Source organism: Sorex fumeus, unplaced genomic scaffold (genome assembly GCF_029834395.1).
Source record: "Sorex fumeus unplaced genomic scaffold, SorFum_2.1 ptg000002l, whole genome shotgun sequence".
NCBI classification, from domain to species: domain Eukaryota; kingdom Metazoa; phylum Chordata; class Mammalia; order Eulipotyphla; family Soricidae; genus Sorex; species Sorex fumeus.
In genome coordinates, this window is record NW_026606059.1 from 33,386,685 (window position 1) to 33,407,322 (window position 20,638).

Genomic DNA, 20,638 nt, shown 5'->3' on the forward strand with positions numbered 1-20,638 from the left:
TGTGAATGGTACTGAAAGAATAAAATCTTTGGAAAACACTTTTATTATCAGAAATATATGTTAATATTTGTTTAGATATTTGTTTACCAATCTTTTAGTTAGAGTTTTCATTTATTAAAAAGGGAGAAAATCAGACTCTCTAAAGCAGGTGCCCTATTCTCTGCACTATTTCTTCAGCCCCTAGCTCAGTAACTTCTTAAACGTTTTCTGTTTTCTTTTTTTAAATTTTATTTTCAAAAAGTTGTTCACAATAATGGCTTACATTCAATATTTCGACACCAGTCCCACCACCTTAGACCTTCTCACCACCACGGTTTTAAATTTTCCCACCATCACTCAAGTCTGCTGAACAGGCAGATGTTCGATAATTTATTTTGTATTACTTATTATGTATAGCATAGGATGTCACATAGCCGTGAAAGCAGCTACGTGCTCCAAGAAGTCTAAAATTTTAGATAATTAGGATCTGGAGAAATATCTGCAGATAGCTAATAGGTTCTGTGTGCCTCTGGATGGTGGCCATTAATGAGCTTAAATAGCAGCCAGAGATAGTTTGTGGGCATGACATCCAGGGTCCCAGAGGGATGGGGAGTTGAGAAAGATGGGCCCATCTCCTATCTCTTGAGGCCTGGAGTTTGCAGTCACTGATCCCAAAGTACCTGGGCTTTTCACTGGGTTCTGGAAGTGGGAGGCGACCGGAATTTCTAGGGGGAAGTAGAGGGACGATGCTTGCTCTCATCTGAGGCACCCTAGTGAAATAGGCCAGGTGCAGGGTCCCCCGGCATCTCTGCTGTGAGCTGCTGGGTTCCAAGGTTCTTTTGTGTGTCCAAATGTTCTTTGTTTTCATCTTGCTTGTGATAATGTTGATAGTATAGGAGTATTGATTAGCATTAGCGGTGATACTATCCTTCCATTTATCATGTTTGCATCCTCTATTCCTAGTTTCTCTTTCACTGTCTCTCCTTATGATAAGTTTGGTAAAGATGTAAATATAATACACTGCAGAAAATCGTAGGGTATTTTCTATAGGTAAAATGATACATTGTACTGTAAGTATAGTGGAAAGTGCTGTAAGTACGATGAGAGGTCAGATGGCACCAGGTTTAGGCAAATCACTGTGATTTGATGTATTTAGTGGCATTGAGCTAGATGAGTTAAGAGATCAGAGGGAGGGTTACAAATAATACCATGTGGAAATCGATTTTAATTTGCTAAATGGGTAACAGTATGCTTTAACAAATAAAATAAATACACATTGAATAAAAATCAGAAATCCGCAAATTTTCTTGAGCGATTTGGATGCTTGACTAGATTTTCTTCAATTAGAATGCTTTCTAATATGTGGAAGTTTTGGTAGATGATTTTCTTGAAGACATTATTTTGCCTTAAGCTCTTATTTGAAGGCTCTTGGTCTTACCAGAAATGCCCTCTGGAAGCAACTGTGACTGACAAAATAGATGAGAGAATAAGATGTCAATTGACTGTAGAATATGATTAGAACTGTCATTGTCCTTAGCACTGTGAGAAATGTGCAGTATTTATTAATTTAATCACTATTTTAATGTATGAATATATTCCAAATACATTGAAATTTTGAAAACAATGACCTATTTTGTTTTGCTTACTGTTTTATACTGAATATGGAGCATGGTGCATTGCTGATGCTTACAAATATGAAATTAGTGGCTTGCTTTCACCCACTTATGGCTGAGATTGATGAATAAATGAGAATGAAATAGGTTACTCTATTTACCCTAAAAGCCTCTATCCCTCTCAGAGAGCCTGGCAAGCTACCGAGAATATCCTGCCCGCATGGCAGAGCCTGGAAAGCTATCTGTGGCGTATTTTATAATCCAAAACTACTAAATACAATGGGTCTTATTCCTCTGACCCTGAAAGAAGGATGAGGAAGGAGAGGCTGATAAAATCTCAAGGCTGAACTAGGCTCCCAAAAGAAGAAGGACAAAAATGACTGTTCTTTCAATGCACGTACGCTGTCTTCGGATGCATCCATCGAGGACCTGATGGTACAAGCATGAAAGATCAAGTACAACATCATTGGTCTGACCAAGATGAGAAGGCATCAATCACATCACGCTGTTTTTGACACTGGAGAAGAGCATGTTCCTTGGAACATGCCACAAAAGAGGCATCGGTAGTGTTGGTGTTGGTGCGAGCAAGCCGGGTTCCAGAAAGGATTCAGTATGATAGACCATATCCACACGATAATGAAGCTCATTGATGTTTCTCGGGAGCTCAAGATGCCACTCTGTCTAACGTTCATTGATTTAAAGAAGGCCTTTGATTCTGTTGAGACTGAAGCGCTCATCAAAGCCCTAGCCAAACAGGGCGTTCAAACTCAATACATCAGGATCCTCCATGAGCTGTATTGTGGATTCACTACCAGGATCTCACCATTCTACAAGGAAGTGATCATCCATGTCAAGAGAGGGGTTTGGCAGGGTGATACCATTTCACCCAAACTCTTCAGTGCCATCCTGGAGAACGTCATGCAACAACTGAAATGGGAAGGAATGGGAGTGAAGATAGATGGTCAACAACTACACCACCTCTGCTTTGCTGATGACATTGTTCTAATAACACCAAACATTAGCCAAACAGCACAAATGCTGGCCGACTTCGACCTTGAGTGTGAAAAGGTCAGACTGCAGCTGAATCTCACGAAGACAATGTTTATGAGAAACTGTCTCATTCCGGACGTTCCATTTGCTCTCAATGGAATTAACATTTCTGAATGCAACAGTTATGTGTACATAGGTCAAGAAGTCAACATGAAGAATGACCTGGCACCTGAGTTGTGCAGGATGAAGAGCGCGGCTTGGAACACCTTCAAGAGCATTAAAGAAATAGCTATGAGGATGAAGAATCTCAGGCTCCGCGTACATGTCTTCGATTCCACTGTTCTTCCTGCATTAACACATGCCTCAGAGACCTGGGACCTATGAAAACGTGATGAGAATGCTATTTGGGTCTCCCAAAGAGGAATTGAAAGAGCTATGCTTGGAGTATCACACTTCACTCAAGTGAGAGAAAGAATCCGGTGGCTTGTTCCGACCTCTGTCAACGATCAAGAGTCAGAGACACTGTCTTGTTTGCCTGTGTGTCAAAATTCAGATGGGCTGGACTCGTAATGAGATTTGGAGTCGACTGTTGGAGTAGAGCCATTACCGACTGGATTCCACTGTATGTCAAAAGATTTCATGGCCGCTCACCTACAAGGTGGTCAGACTTCTTCGTCAAGACCCTGAATAATCAGTTTGAGGCTCTTCGTGTTACTCGAACAAGCAGACACTATTGGGCTACACTAGCACGCAACAGGGATGAATGGAGACGTTACTGATGCCCGCTAGAGCAAATCAATGAGTAATGGGATGTCAAATGACCAAGTGGATAGTAGGGTTTGAGATATAACTTTCCTTCTCTGTGTGGTTCCTGAGTTTAATCCCTGGCACCACAGGGTAATGACATAAGTAACAAAGAAGTAAATAAAATGATGTGATATATAGAGGGAGTGGGCTGGAGCGATAGCACAGCGGTAGGGTGTTTGCCTTGCACGCAGCCAACATGGCCGACCCGAGTTTGATTCCTCTGCCCCTCTTGGAGAGCCTGGCAAGCTACCAAGAGTATCTCGCCCACACGGCAGAGCCTGGCAAGCTACCCGTGATGTATTCAATATACCAAACACAGTAACAACAAAGTCTCCAACGGAGACATTTCTGGGCCTGCTAGAGCAAATTGATGAACAACAGGAGGACAGTGACAGTGATAGAGGGAGTAATGTGTGATTATGTTTGGAGGTCAATTTGCTACCAGATCATTGAGGGAGCTGAATAGATCCACTGAAAAAAAGATGGGAGCCAACATTTGGCACTTTTTTTTTTTTTGAGAAGCAATTGTCAAGTTTATTGTGCTCAGACCAGGATTCCATGGACCTTGAGGACATCTGTGAACTTTGTGATCTTCTTTTCCACATTCTTTTCGGCTTATTTCCGTAGTCTCATGAGTTGCTTTTTCTTGCGGTAATGCATCTTGGCCTTCTCCTTCCTCTTCTCCTCAAGAGTGTCTGGCACTGCTTGGTATTTCCAGCCAACCTCATGAGCCAGGTGTCCCAGATAGGCAAACTTCCGAGTGGACTTCAGGCGAACCACCTTCAGAGCAGCTGGTACCACCATTGGCTTTTTCTTGTCATGGCGGGGGCGGGATTCCATCAAACACTTTGAGCCGGTCCAAGGCAGCCTGACCTTGCTTGGTCTTGTGGGGCATCATGCCTCTCACTGTCCACCAAAACATGCTGCTGGGGGCCCTGAAGTGGTAGGGGTCCCGGCAGGGGTTAGTGTTCATCCGCTTCTGAAGGAAAGCTATGTACTTCAACTTATTTCTGTAGAAATTTCCAGAAATGTTGATGCCTTCACACCGTATGACCACTACCTTCCAACCCAGCAGCACTTGCTTGGCCACAATGGCGGCCAGGTGGCTCAGGTGATGGCCTCGGCCATTGAGCACCAGCACCTGCCCCTCCACCATCTTCGTCAGCCGCCTGGGAAGATATTTGGCACTTGTGCTTAGCTCCTGGGCTGGAGTGATAGCACAGCAGTAGGGCGTTTGCCTTGCATGCAGCCAACATGGCCGACTCGAGTTCGATTCCTCCGCCCCTCTTGGAGAGCCCGGCAAGCTACTGAGAGTATCTCGCCCACACAGCAGAACCTGGCAAGCTACCTGTGACGTACTCAATATGCCAAACACAGTAACAACAAGTCTCATGGTGGAGACGTTACTGGGCCTGCTCGAGCTCAGCTCCTGAACTCCAGCTTCTTCCTTTTCTCTGTCTGCATAAGGCTGAGAGCTCTCCTTGCAGGGCTCCACTGCTCTGGAGGCATCCCTCTGGTGTCCCTTCCCCCCACTACTCCCAAATTGCCTAGGCCATCACCAACACACAATTCTCCTCTATGCCTTCTCCAGACTTTCCTGTTCTTCAGAGAGGATTCAAACTGAGGAAAGATTTTTCAGGACTTCAATTTCTCCTTCTCTATGGCATTCTTCATTTACTGGATTCCATGCATGATTATGTGGATTTGCTGAATGATTGTGGTCATTCACTCACAGACTGCTGGTGGTGATTGGGGCACCACATGGATGCCATGAGATGCTAGGGTAAAACCTAGGTCGGGAAGTGGCCTACCTGCTGTACTATCTCTTCAGCCCAAAGATGATTTTATTTTTGTCTTCTTTTTCTAGCTCACTGACCTTGAAGTATTTGGTTGTGGGTTCCTATGGTGCAAAATTAAGGGAAAGCCGAGAGAGACAATGGATTGCAGAGACAGACCAAAGAGAAGAGGAGATAGAATAAATAGCAGAGCCATATTTACTAATAGTAGGTGTATTTAAATTATCTTTTCCACCTAAAATTGTTTTATCATTAGTTTATGCCATTTTTGTTGGTAGAAATGTAAATTGGTACAGATACTATGAAAGACATTATGAAGATTCTTCACAAAAGTGAAAATAGGAATATCATATGATCTGTGATACCACTCCAAGATATTTCTCCAGAGAACATGAAAAATATAATTAAAAAACTTTGCATTCCTATGTTCATACAGTATTAGTCACACACACAAGAGAATAAAACATAGATATCTTCAAAGCCTATAAAAGGAAGACTGATTAGTAAAGCTGTGGTATGGTCAGAGATTGCGTGATGCTCTCTTAACGCTGAGTGCATGGTTAGCTTGCAGGCATGCACCCACTGCATTCTCCCTTAGGCACCACCAGCTACAACTCCCAAAACACAGAGCCTCTGAGTACTGCTAGCTGTGATCCAAAAATAAAAATAAGAATAGTAATAAGGTGAGAATGTATTTTGATAAAATGAATGAATCTTAAGGTGAAATAAAAAGGGAAGGAAAGAATTTAGTTTCACTTATATGTAAAATATAAATAACCAAAACAAAATTCAAGGTTATTTTTTCATCTACGTCCTCACCACAATTTTTTTCTAATAATTTTTAATATATGCCATTTTTATTGGCATATGGTGATGTTCCATTCTGGTTTTGAATTGTCTTTCCCTACAAATAATTGATGCTGAACAGTTTTTCCTTTGTTTATAGGCCATCTGCATGTTAATTCATCTATTTGTCTCTCTTTCCCTTATTTGGTTCATTTAATTTTTGTTACTAAGTTGTCTTAGTTCTTGATAAATACCTCTCTTTCTCTCCCTCTCTGCCCATTGATTCCTCTAATCAATGGTTCTGTTTCAGTTGTGGTGCTTACACACCCATTCACTGGAGGTTGCACTCCTGGCCACAGTGTTTCTGCATCTTTAGTTTTGGTACTCATAAGGGGTCACACATACACAACAAATTGCCTTTTTTGTAGATTCAGAACAGCAGAATTCCTAGGATTGTTATTGGTGCAATGTTGTAGAACCAGGGCTCAAACCAAGGCCTCAGATTTGTAAGGCAGGTGTTGTCAGTAACTTAACTATTCCCTAACCCCTTCCTTATATATCTGGAATATCAGTCCCTTTCAGATGCATGAGATATCCATATGTATGAAATATCTTCTTCTAAACAGTAGAAAGAACTTTGATGTATTCAATAGAACACATGAATTGATCTGAAGCAGCATAAACTTTTCTTATGATTTCCAGAAGGTCGATATTGGACTTATGAAAATTAGGATACTAGATTCTTCTTTAACTACAACACTGAAGAAGAACTGTATGAGTTACCACCAGGATTTATCTGGGTTATGTTATGTATGCATACTTATAAAACAAAAAAAGTTTTGTGGGAAATACTCTCATTTTTGGAAGTTTATTGTATAATCTCTGTTTTGACAGTAGTAATTTTTTAATAAATAATTAGTATTTCATTTCTCTGAGACTTTCTATGCTTTTTATTTGTTTATTTTGGGATCAAACCTGGTTGTGCTTAGGGCTTACTCCTGGCTCTGTTCTCTGGGATCATTCCTGGTAGTATTTGGGGGGCAATATTGGGGGCTGGGGCCCAAATCCAGGTTGGACACATGCAAAGAAAATGTCCTACTCTGTGCTATCTCTCTGACTCCCCTCTATGCAACTTTCTAAACTTAATTTCCTTATAAACAAATGAAGATATAGTACCTGTCTGTATGATACGTTTTATATCATATTTTATGCATACACATATGTATAAATACACATATGTCTTTATACATATAAATACATGATAATGTATGTAAGGCATTAAAATATTTATATAACATAAAACTTCATTTGATCAGTGTGAACATTGAGAAAATGCCATGTAAATTTTGTTATTCAGAATATTATAATAGTGGTAATAATATTAGGATTAACTTTTTATGTTTTAATATTTTAATTTTAAAAAATTTAATTTTTTTAAAACAATAGTATAGTTTAAAACTATATTTGCACCCATAATAAACCCAGTCACTGGTCTCATAATGACTTTTGAGAAAGATAGCTGCTGATGTTAACAAGGAAGATACAAATAAAAAGATAACTTCCCTCAAGTTCAGATGGAAATGCTTCCAATTTCGAGAAAAGTAATCGATCATCAGGAACAGTTCAAAAGTTGGGAGAAATACTACTGCAAATGACTGCTGTTTCCTATTTTAAATATTTTTATCTGTTTGAGTTCTTATTGTTCTGTTTGTAAATGCCATAACACTGTCGCTGTATTCTCTAGTTCTGGCATGCTGCAAAATCCTGTGATAGAGGGGTAACTAATAAATTATTTGACAGGAAATATAGAAAAACAATCTTTGTAATTCACAGTTCTGACATAATGAAAAGCTTATAATTCACTAGTGTGACCTCACAGCTGTGAATTACAAGTTTCACTTGACTCGTTCACAATTTGTCTTTGAATTTATACTATGAAAAGTGAGAACCATATTGTCAAACTGTCACTCCATATTGATATATTACTGCTGAAGATTAAGAAACAGTTTGTCATAGAGCAGGAAAATAAAAATACCCTAAAAGAAGATGGAGGTTGATACTAATCTGAAGGTTTGGATCAGGCAAATAAAAAACTGCCTTGAAGAAAAGGCAGTCCTCGTGTTGAATCTGTCCAGGATCTTGTTTTTAGTTCCCTCATTAAAGAACAGCAAACTCAGGGTCTGAAGAATAACTCAAAGAGCTAGTGAGCAAGCTATGCCTGTTGGAGGTTCAGGTTTGATCCCTGGCACCACCTGGTCCTCTAACACTGCTGGGAGCAACATCTGAACAATGCACAGGCCCACTGGGTGTGGCCTAACCACAACTAAGCAAACAAAAGAATAGCAAATTCCTATAAGGTCTTGATGTTCGGCACTTTTCTAATAATGATTGTCAGTAGAAATGCTTTTTACATTGAAGAAAATTCCTAGAAATATGCACAATTTTAATTTTGATTTTTCTTATTTTTTTTTTTCAGAGAAGCTGAAGTATAGACAGGCTAACCCGTTTGTCTAAAGTCAGACAGCTAACAAATAGTAAAACCAGGATTTAAACCCAAGCCTCATGGCTCCAGATTCCCTATGGTCTATGTGAGCAGGTTTCTGTGAAAGACAAAGCTGACAGATTATATTAATCTTTACTTCATTACCATTAATGACAATTTTTTTAAAAAATATATTGTTCTTGATAATAGTGCTTCAAAATAGTGGCAGTTGGGCTAGAATCAGAGTAAAGTGTTTGCTTTGCTTGTGGCTGACAAGATTTGAGCCCTGGTACCCCATCTGTCTCACAGGCTGACCAGGATTGATCCCTGAGTGTGGAGCCAGGAGTGTGCCCTGGGCACTACTGGGTGTGGCCCAACTCCCACAAAAGTGGAGGTCAAGAAGGGTAAATCCAATAATACATTTTAATTGTTTAAATTCGGAACGGATTAAGTTTTTTACACTGTAGAAGTTATAATATATTCTTTTCAAAAGTTCAAGAATTTTAAAATAAAGCATGGATAGAAAAATTATCAGTCTAGCAGTACTTTATAGCTATTTATTTTACTATGTTTCAGATTTACAGAGAACGTATAGAGCTAGTCCTGAAACTATTACATACCTTCACCCAGATTAAAAAAAATTTTTTTAAACTTTTACTCATTTGCATTTTTTTCTCTTAGAACAGGGCTACTATATAACTTAGAAATTTCACATACTTTGGCAAATTTCACATATAGACCCCTAAGTAGTGAAGAACGAGTGATCTCTGAGCACAGAGCCAGGAGTAAGCACACAGAGATGTGGCTTAGGCCTCTCTCCCCTTAAGAATTGAGTTTTCTAAGTGTGGGAGGAGGGTGATGAGAAAAGACCTAGGGACAGTGGTGCAGGGATGCTGTTACTCTGGCAGCAGGTGTGGTGTAGCAATGTTGCATTCCCAAAAGTGCCTATGCAAAATAAAATTTTAGTGTCTCCAAAGAGAAAGAATGCAAAAAGATAAAAAAAAGTTAATTATTTTTTAGGGGTCTTTTTGTAGAATCTTAAAGATTTTCTAATTATATTTGCACTATTTCTGCAAATAATGATAACTTGACATCTTTTCCAATCTGAGTGCCTTTAATTCTCTTTCTTGACTAACTGCTATGGCAAGAATTTCTAGTGCTGTATTGAATAATAGTGGTGAGAGGAAAGACTTTTTAACCAAGATATTGTAAAAGTTTGAAAACATAACCTTTCATAACAGAATGTATAATTAACTTTAGACCCCCCTTTTTATCTATCTTAAAAACTCATCTTTCATCTGTATGATTCTCTATGAATATAGGAATTTAGATTGATGAACTTGTTCATCAGGGTCTTATGCTAAATCATATAACATTTGTCTTTTATAGAAGACCATTCATTAATTAATGTATTTAGGAATACCACTAGTGACTGAATAAATGCAATGTAGAATGTCTGAGATTGGTTTTCCTCTTTTATGATAATAGAGTAGCTTCCCTTGTGCAATTTCTAGTTTATTCCTAATGATCTATAGGTGTTTAAACAAAAGAGTTGTGGTTCTGTGATGCAGATGGAATACAACTCAACCAGGCTTGCAACATTAAACTCTTAAAGTGGTTTCATCCTAATTCAGTTTTTTTTTCTCTTATGGTTCAATTCTCTCCCTAATTTTATCTTACACATTTTAGTTGACTTTATTTTTTTTGAGAAAACAACATGACAAGCTAATGACTTTTGGTGGGCAGGAGCCAACGCCCAGTAGTGTTCAGGGCTTACTTCTTGTTTTATGCTCAGAGATCATTCCTGGCAGGGCTTGGAGTATCATATGGAATGCTAGGGATCAAACCTGTCTGCCACATTCAAGGCAAGCTCCTCATCCAATATTCTATTGCTCTGGACCCCAAGAAGCTAACATTTTAATTATAAGATGCATTTTTAACAACCTTAAATTTAATGAAAAAAGTTAATAAAATATAAAACACTTGGTTTTCCTTTGAGTGTAATTCTGGTATGAAGATATATCACACTGAATACTTAGGAAATTTTGTAGAAAGCAGGACATATACCTATGTGAACAGATCAATAAAATCAGAATCTAGAAAATAAGACTGATAAATTATTTCTATCTAATTCTTAGAGTCTACCCAATTTAGGGAGTTGTTCCAAGAAAATCTTTTATAGGTTAAAGAATCCAGTTTAGAATCATGCATGGAGTTTAGTTTTTATGTTTCTTGAGCCTCTTTAAAGATAAGAGCTTTCCCCTTGCACTATCTTTCCTGCCTTCTTAGACATCTTTCATTTTATATATCTATTTAGTTTGGGGCCACACCTGACTGTGTTTTGTACTTACTTCTGGCTTGGTGCTCAGGAGACCATATGGGGTGTTAGAGTTTAAACCCAAGGTTGGCCATATGCAAGGCAAGCATTCTACCTACTGTATTATCAATATGAACTAGTTTATTACGTCTCTTTGAATTTGAAAGCTCTGTTATTTTGGAAATTCAGGTTCAGATATATATATATGTATATATATGTATATATATATATATCTCACATCACTGTCCTCCCATTGTTCATCGATTTGCTCGAGCGGGTGCAGTAACGTCTCCATTGGAGACTTTGTTGTTACTGTGTTTGGCATATCAAATACATCACGGGTAGCTTGCCAGGCTCTGCCCTGCGGGCGAGATACTCTCGGTAGCTTGCCGGGCTCTCTGAGAGGAACAGAGGAATCGAACTCGGGTCGGCCATGTTGGCTGCGTGCAAGGCAAATGCCCTACCGCTGTGCTATCGCTCCAGCCCTATATATTTTTTTCTTTTTGGGTCACACCTGGCGATGCACAGGGGTTACTCCTGGCTCATGCACTCAGGAATTACCACTTGCAGTGCTTGGGAGACCATATGGGATGCTGGGAATTGAACCCGGGTCTGCCGCGTGCAAGGCAAATGCCCTATCCGCTGTGCTATCACTCCAGCCCCCAGGTTCAGATATTTTATTAAATATATTTTAGTTAATTGTCTGTAGTTTTATAATGTGTAGGCTTAGCTTATGCATTTTTGGCAGAAATATTTTAAAAAGTTACATTTTTCCTATTGCATTCTTTCAGATAGCACATGATTTGATTTATTCCATTTCTGATGTTCATTTTGATCACTTGATTAAGGTTCTGTTTGCCTGGAATGTTATTTCCTTCCCCCATCACAATCTAATTTATTTACTTTATATGGGAATGAATTATTATATTATTGAATATATTCATATATGCATGTATTAAATGGAATATATATAATTGAATATATATACTATACACACATACATATGTATATATATACACACATATATACACATAAGCATGTACTAAATGGAATATATAATGGAATATTTATACATAAACACTATATCCCACATATACATGTATATGTATTTCAAAGTCTACAAATTTATTTATTTATTTTTTAAATTTCTTTTATTTAAACTGTGACATATTTAGACATTTAACAATTATCTTTGAGAGATGCAGTTATTTCGAAACATTTCTGCACATTGGAACGCACTTGGGAATAAAAAAAGTCTACAAATTTAAAGCAAATTATATCAATATTTAACAATATATTCTAATATTACTTTTTTTCTCCTTTTCTGTATTTGAAATTCTCTTCGGCAGTGAAAATCTGATTCTTTATCCTTTATATATACAGTTATTTGATCCATCCCTGTCTGCAGCTAACTTGTATCACTCTGCTATTACCCCCTACTCTAGGTTGTTGCCTACCCCATCTATGGGCACCATACTTACCCAGTTCAATCTCCATACAGGTATAAAACCACTTTTCCTTTATGAACTCACTTGGCCTAAGAAATCCGTATTGACCTTGAATTTCATTGTCCCTGACCCTCAGAATCTTCCTCCTCACTTTTGGTCTCTCCCTCTGTTGTGGCACAGAGAATTGGTTCCAAATCAGTCTGCATATTGGACACCCTCTTCAGTCCACTTGTGATCTGAAATTCTGACTAGTCCACCACTGTCTCCAAGGATACCTTCCTTACCTTGCTTGATCTTTAGCAGCCTGTGTTGCTTTCTCCTCAGGGGTGTCATTTTCACTCTGCTTGGGTTTTATTGCAACATTCTAGGACTTCACGTCTTTCTCCCCTCTTCTTTTTAAAAAAATATTTTATTTTATTTTTAAAAATTTGTTTGCAACAATTTATTGCATTCAATATTCCAGCACCAATCCCAACACAATTACACCTTCCCACCACCATATTTAGAATATTTCCACCCCCCAAAAGCCTGCCCTCCAGAGCAGGACCTAAATAATTTATTTTTGCATTGTTTGTCATGAATAATCTGCTAAAAACGATCCAAAAAGTTTTCTTAGAGGAACGTGTGTGAATAATTGTACCTCATCCTGGAGCCATTAAGCCCTTTTATAAGATATTACTAACATGTTGTTACAGGTTGAATCTTATGTGCATATATATATGTACATATACATATATATATATGCACGCATGTGTGTGTGTGAATCCAGATTGGTTGTTTTTTGCCTTCTACTTTAGATCCCATCACATGAGGTGTGCTACTCTTTGTACATCACTGGCATAGAGTATCAGATGTCGCTCCAGGAATTCTAAAATTTTAAAAAGGGTGATACAACTAGAGTTAATTTTTTAACTGGATGGTGACTTTGGGGTACAGAGGCATCTCTGCAACTTGTTGCTCTTTTCCAAGATTCATTTGTGAGCCTCTGGATCATGGTCATTAATGAGCTTATATCACACCAGAGGCAGTTCATGGGCATGACTGTCGTACTCCCTGAAGAATAGCAGATGAGGGGAGGTGACCCATTCCCACTTCCGGGTGATCCTGGAGATTTCAGTCACGAAACCCACCTGAGTTTTTTTTTTCCTTTTTTTATTAGTGAAACACCATGGGGTACAGTTATAGGCTTACAAATTTTGTGCTTGGGTTTCAGTTATACAATGATCAAGTGCCCATCCCTCCACCAATGCCCGTCATCCATCACCACGGGTCCCAGCATCCCCCCCCATCCCCCCCCCATCCCATCCTGCCTCTGTGGCAGGGTATTCCCCCTTGTTCTCTCTCTCTTCTTTTGGGTACTGTGTTTTGCAAGAGAGGCATTGAGTGGCAATCATGTTTGGTCTATAGACTACTTTTAGCATGCTTCTCCCACCCTGGGAGGGTCCTCACAACACCCTTCATTTGGTGTTCTCTTCTCTATCTGAGCTTCCTTTTCACCTAGAACGTGTGGCTGACCTTCCATTCATGGAGCAAAATTCCTGGTACTAATCTCAGCCATTCCTGGGTGTTAGTCTCCCTTTTTGTTGCTTTATGTTCCCCAGATGAATGCAGTCTTTCTGTGTCTATCCCGCTCTTTCTGACTCATTTCGCTTAACATGATACTTTCCATGTAGTACCACTTGTATGTAAATTTCATAACTTCATCTTTTCTAACAACTACATAGTACTCCATTGTGTAAATGTACCAAAGTTTCTTTAACCAGTCATCTGTTCTTGGGCACTCAGGTTTTTTCCAGATTCTGGCTATTGTAAAGAGTGCTGCAATGAACAAACAATTGCAGATGTCACTTCGACTATACCTTTTTGCCTCTCTGGGATATATTCCCAGGAGTGCTATAGCTGGGTCAAATGGCAGATCAAATTCTAATTTTTTGAGAGTCGTCCATACTGTTTTCCAAAAGGGTTGAGCCAGCCGGCATTCCCACCAGCAGTGAAGGAGGGTCCCTTTCTCGCCACATCCAAGCCAGCATTGGTTGCTTTTGTTCTTGTGGATGTGGGTCAGTCTCTGTGGTGTGAAATGATATCTCATTGTGGTTTTGATCTGCATCTCTCTGATGGTTAGTGATGTAGAGCATTTTCTCATGTGCCTTTTTGCCATTCGAATTTCTTCTTTGCGAAAGTTTCTGTTCATTTCCTCACCCCATTTTTTGATGGGGTTAGGTGATTTCTTCTTGTGGAGTTTAACCAGTACCTTGTATATCCTTGATATCAACCCCTTGTCGGATGTGTTTTTGGTGAATATCCTTTCCCATTCTGTAGGCTGTCTTTGTATTTTGGTCACTGTTTCTTTTGAGGTGCAGAAGTTTAAGATAGTCCCATTTGTCTATCTCTGTTTTCACTTGCTCGGCCAGTGGCGTGACATCTTTGAAGATACCATTAGCTTCAATATCATGGAGAGTTTTGCCAACTCTGTCTTCAATAAACATTATGGATTCTGGTCTGATGTTGAGGTCATAAATCCATTTTGATCTTACTTTTGTGCATAGTATTAGGCAGAGATCTGAGCCCACTTTTTTGCATGTAGCCGTCCAATTTTGCCAGCACAGTTTATTAAAGAGGCTTTCCCTGCTCCATTTCACTTTTCTTGCCCCCTTATCAAAGATTAGATGATTATGTGTTTGGGCGGAAATGTCAGTATATTCAACTCTGTTCCATTGGTCTGCAGCTCTGCTTTTGTTCCAGTACCATGCTGTTTTAATTATTACTGCCTTGTAGTAGAGTTTGAAGTTAGGGAGATTGATTCCTCCCATTTTCTTTTTCCCAAGAATTGATTTAGCTATTCGTGGGGGCTTATTGTTCCATATAAATTTCAGGAGTGTTTGCTCCATTTCTTTGAAGAATGTCATGGGTATCCTTATAGGGATTGCATTGAATTTGTACAGTGCTTTGGGAAGTATTGATGATGTTGATTCTCCCCATCCATGAACAGGGGATATTTTTCCATTTCCTCATGTCCTCTTTTTTTTCCTGAAGTAGCCTTTTGTAGTTTTCTTTGTACAGGTCCTTTACTTTCTTAGTTAAGCTGATTCCTAGGTACTTGATTTTCTGGGGCACAATTGTGAATGGGATTGTTTTCTTGATGTCACTTTCTTCTCTTTCACTATTGCGTATAGGAATGCCATGGATTTTTGGGTATTGATTTTATAGCCTGCCACTTTACTATACAAGCCTATTGTTTCTAGGAGTTTCTTGGTAGAGGTTTTAGGGTTATCTAAGTATAGTATCATGTCATCTGCGAATAGTGAGAGCTTAATTTCTTCTTTCCCTATCTGGATGCCCTTAATATCTTTTTCTTGCCTAATCGTTATTGCAAGTACTTCCAGTACTATATTGAACAGTAGTGGAGAGAGTGGGCATCCTTGTCTCGTCCCTGACCTTAGGGGGAAGGGTCTCAGTTTTTCCCCATTGAGGATGATGTTTGCTGTAGGTTTGTGGTAGATGGCTTTAACTATATTGAGGAAAGTCCCTTCTATCCCCATTTTGGCAAGGGTTTTCATCATGAATGGGTGCTGGATCTTGTCAAATGCTTTCTCTGCATCTATTGATATGATCATATGATTTTTATCTTTTCTTTTGTTGATATGATGGATTATGTTGATTGATTTCCGAATGTTGAACCATCCTTGCATCCCTGGGATGAATCCCACTTGGTCATGATGTATGATCTTTTTGATGAGTTGTTGTATTCTATTGGCTAGTATTTTGTTGAGAATCTTCGCATCCGTGTTCATCAGGGATATTCGCCTGTAGTTTTCTTTTCTTGCGGTGTCTTTGTTTCCTTTTGGTATTAGAGAGATATGGCCTTCATAGAAGCTGTTTGGGAGAGTTTCTGTTTTTTCAATTTCCTGGAAAAGCTTGAGAAGATCTGGCAATTTAAAGATAGGTCCTATTTAAAGATAGGTCCTCTTTAAATGTTTGGAAAAATTCGCTAGTATATCCTTCTGGGCCTGGGCTTTTGTTTTTGGGAAGACTTTTGATTACAGTTTCAATTTCCTTGATGTGAATAGGTCTATTCAGGTACTCTATATCTTCTTGATTCAGCTTTGGGAGTTGGTAGGAATCGAGGAATTTATCCATTTCTTCCAGGTTTTTGTGTTTCGTGGCATACAGACTTTCAAAGTAGTCTCTGATGATCTCTTGAATTTCTTTAGTTTCTGTTGTGATATCCCCATTCTTATTTCTGATTCGATTTATTAGGGTTCTCTCTCTCTGTCTCTTTGTGAGTGTTGCTAGTGTTTTATCTATCTTATTTATTTTCTCGAAGAACCAGCTCTTTGTTTCATTGATCTTTTGGATTGTTTCTTTGTTTTCCATGTCGTTGATTTCTGCTCTAAGTTTTATGATCTCTTTCCTTCTGCCCGATTTAGGCTCTTTCTGTTGATCCTTTTCTAAGGTCTTGAGCTGTGAGGTCAAATTGTTTATGTGCATCGTTTCTATCGACTTAAGATATGCTTGCAGAGCTATAAATTTTCCCCTTAATACAGCTTTCGCTGCATCCCATAAGTTCTGGTAGTTTGTGTCTTCATTCTCATTTGTTTCCAGGTATCTTTTGATTTCATCCTTGACTTCGTTCCTGACCCACTCATTGTTCAGCATCGTGTTGTTTAATTTCCAGGTGTTTGATTTGGTTCTCCGTGTCTTTGTGTGATTCACTTCTATCCTCAGTGCATCATGGTCTGAAAAGATGGCTGATACTATTTCTATCTTCCTGATTCTGTGGAGGTATGTTTTGTGTCCTAGCACATGGTCTATTTTGGAAAATGTTCCGTGCGCACTGGAGAAGAATGTGTATTCTTTCTTTTTGGGGTGTAAAGCCCTGTATAAGTCCATAAGCCCTTTCTCTTCTATTACTTCTTTCAAAGCCAATAATTCCTTGCTGGGTTTTGTTCTTGTTGATCTATCCAGAGGTGATAAGGCGATGTCGAAGTCTCCAAGTACTATTGTGTTGGTAGTGATGTACTCCTTAAAATCTGTTAGCAGTTGTTTTAAATATTTAGCTGTTCCCTCATTAGGTGTGTATACATTTAAGAGTGTGATTTCTTCCTGTTGTACGTATCCCTTGATGAAGAGAAAATAGCCTTCACTGTCCCTTCTAATCTTTTTCAAGGTGAAATTAATGTTGTCGGATACTAGTATGGCCACCCCAGCTTTTGTGAGGGAGTTGTGTGCTTGCAGGATTGTTTTCCAACCTTTGACTTTGAGTCTGTGTTTGCTCTGGCTGTTGAGATGAGTTTCTTGTAGGCAGCAGAATGTTGGGTTCTGTCTCTGTATCCATTTTGCCACTCTGTGTCTCTTAACTGGTGAATTTAGACCGTTGACATTGAAAGAGAGAATGGTTATGGGGTTTTATGTCATCTTTCTGTGCGGGTGTGTTGTGGTTGTAGGGTTTGTCTTTTCTTATAGTAGCCCCTTTAGGCCTTGCTTTAGGTTTGGTTTTGAGTCTATGAAGTTCCTGAGCTGCTGTTTATCTATAAAATAGCGTAGTGTTCCTTCGATTTTGAAGGAGAGTTTAGCCGGGTAGAGTATTCTTGGTGAAGCATTCATTTCATTGAGTTTTTTTGACTATATCTCGCCACTGCTTTCGGGCTTGTAGGGTTTCCTCTGATAGGTCTGCTGTGAATCTAAGGGATGCTCCTTTGTATGTGATTTCCTTCTTTGCTATTGCTGCTTGCAGTATTGTGTCTCTATCGGCAGTATCGATCATTCTAACTATGATATGTCTTGGAGTGTTTTTGTTGGGGTCTCTTTTAGCTGGCACCCTTCGGGCTCCTTGAACCTGAATGGCTGCATTGTGCAGCTCTGGAAAGTTTTCAGCAATGATTTGTTTGACGGTGTTTTTTTCATTGGGATTGTTTCCCTGAGCTTCAGGTAGTCCCATGATTCTAATATTGTTCCTCTTGGAATCATCTGCTAGGACTCTGATTCTCTGTAGAGCCATTTTGAGGTCCCTTGCCACTGTTTGTTGTTGCGTGTTGGCGTGTTGCAGCTGATCTTCCAGCTCACTGATTCTCTCTTCAGCTGTGATCATTCTATTTTTAAGAGAAGAAACTGAGTTTCTCATTTCATCTATGGAATCTTTTAATCGTGACATTTCTGCTCTCATTTCTTCTCGTAATTTGTCGATTTTTTCTGTGGTGTTACTGGCTGTCTGTCTGACTGTTTCATTGAGTTGATTGAACATCTTCATGACTTCGTATCTGAATTCTATGTCAGAGAGGTCCCTTAGGTAAGCTGTATTGACGGAATGTTCTAGATTGTTTTCGTTGTTCTCCCCTTGTATTGGGGATTTTCTTTGTTTCTTCATATTGCTGAGTAGGTTGGGGACTAGATTCCTTGTGGACTAGGTTCCTTAGTCTGGGAAAACAAGCTGCGGCCGCGTAAGGGTTGGCCCGCCGGAAATTAAGACACGCCCAGTTTTGAGGCCACGCCCACTTTTGAGGAGGCCACGCCTCTACGGAACCCTGGGTTTGGGATGAGATGGCCCCGCGGTCAGGAGTGAAGAGGGCAGGGTAGATGCTCAAAATTGCTTCTCTTCAGGCATCTCGGGAGACACCTGGGGTCCTGCAGGGAAAGATGGAGGTCCCAGGGTCGCGAGCCGGCAGCCAAGCTGACCTGGATTTAGGATGAGATGGGTGCCGTGGTCAGGAGTCACCTGAGTTTTTATTTTATTTTATTTTTTTTAGCAGATTCACTCATGAGTAAGGCTCATTTGAATCTGTGAGATCCATTGTGAGCATGGCGGTGATCGAGTTCTGGAAGTTTTTGGCTGCTGGGGCTTTCTTGGGGCAGGTGGAAGGACTCATCTGCCCCTCTTGGAGTTGCCCCATATGAGACAACCTGCTGTGGGGTCCAGAGTATCTCTTCTGATTGTTGCTCTCTTGTGACATTTATTTGTGAGTCTCTGAAACATGGCCACTAATGAGCTTATGTGGTGACAGAGGTGGTTCATGGGTGTGACTGCCAGGTTCCTAAAAGAACAGGGAGATGGGGAGGAAATCTTTCCCACTTCTTCACCATCACCTAACTGCACTAGTAAATAGTTTTGAAGTAAATGGTTTCTGAAGGGAAGGGGAAGGGGCAGGAGTGGAAGGTAATAGAAGGTATAGGAAGGAAAAAGATGAATGTAGAGGGAAGTTAAGGGGAAGGAATGGTTCAAATGGACATGGGTTTCAGTATCATTCATAATTTTCTTTTGTTTTCAGATATATTCATTATTTGAGCAATTTGAACATTTAGCTAGCATTTCAATATTCTGTGCCTTCCTCTGGGTACTAGAGAGGCTTATTCTCAGCAAACAGCTGTTCAGTATGATACCACCAGGGTCCTCCAGTATATTTATAGCTCTGGAATTCACAACTACCTATAATTTATACATGCATAGTTCTCCAAAATATGCAAAAATTAAATTCTTCTAACTTATAGGGAGTATGGAATTTAATCAGTTTTAGCAAGTTTTCCTGTATATTAATTATCATTTATTTAATGCTATTTTTAAAAATACCATAAATCTGTAAAAACTTACATTTGTAACCTTGATAAAACATTATTTTTAAGCTCTGCTTGCAATTTGGGAATTTTGGATCCATGGATCAGAGAACAAAATGTCATAATAAAACTAGTTTTTATGATGAAATGGTAGTTACAATATAATTATTATAATTAATGCTATAACCAAGCTATAATTCAACATGTTTGACCATGGTGCTTCGACAGTGATTCAGGTTGTGACAGATTTACATCAGGTAACATGATGAGCTTTGGCTGGATATTCTCACTCGCGTATGAATATAATAGTTTATTATCACAGTATCAGAGCTATCATGACAAAGCTTTCACCACATTGTGTTTCCTCCTAGGGAAGAATCTAAAATAAAAACCACACTACTTTATGTATCAGCCAATACTCTTTTTAAGAAAGGGAGGATCACAGTCAAATAAAACCTATTCTTTTGTGTAATAAACTGCCAAAGGCTAAAAAGTGATGACATGACAATCAGCTCAAGAGTGATTTTACTTGTTCACCAGGCACGAAACACAATTGTAGTTCCTTTTATCCACAAAAGACAATGCAGTCAGGATTCTTTAGCTTCACAGCTTCAGTCTGTGACATTAAGGTTCAACCTCTACATGAGACACATAAATATTCTTTGGATTTTCTTCAGTAAGCACACACTAGAGGTTAATAATGTGGGGATGTTTTATTCCCTGCTGTTTTAAATAATTTCATGGAAAATCTAATGCAGTAGGACACTAGTTTAGAAAGGTTATTATCCTCATCAAATGATAGCACATCTTTCCTATTATTTTCTACCAATTTCTTGCCCTTATAGCTCCTCTTTCTTCATTTACCACAAATGATT

The 20,638-nt window shown here is 39.1% G+C and overlaps 1 pseudogene; it reads right to left on the reverse strand.

Annotated features, from left to right (window-relative positions):
• Nucleotides 1–3,892: 3,892 nt before the first annotated feature.
• On the reverse strand, nt 3,893–4,559 carry LOC130020261 (60S ribosomal protein L13a-like; annotated as a pseudogene).
• Between the last annotated feature and the right edge of the window lie 16,079 nt (nt 4,560–20,638).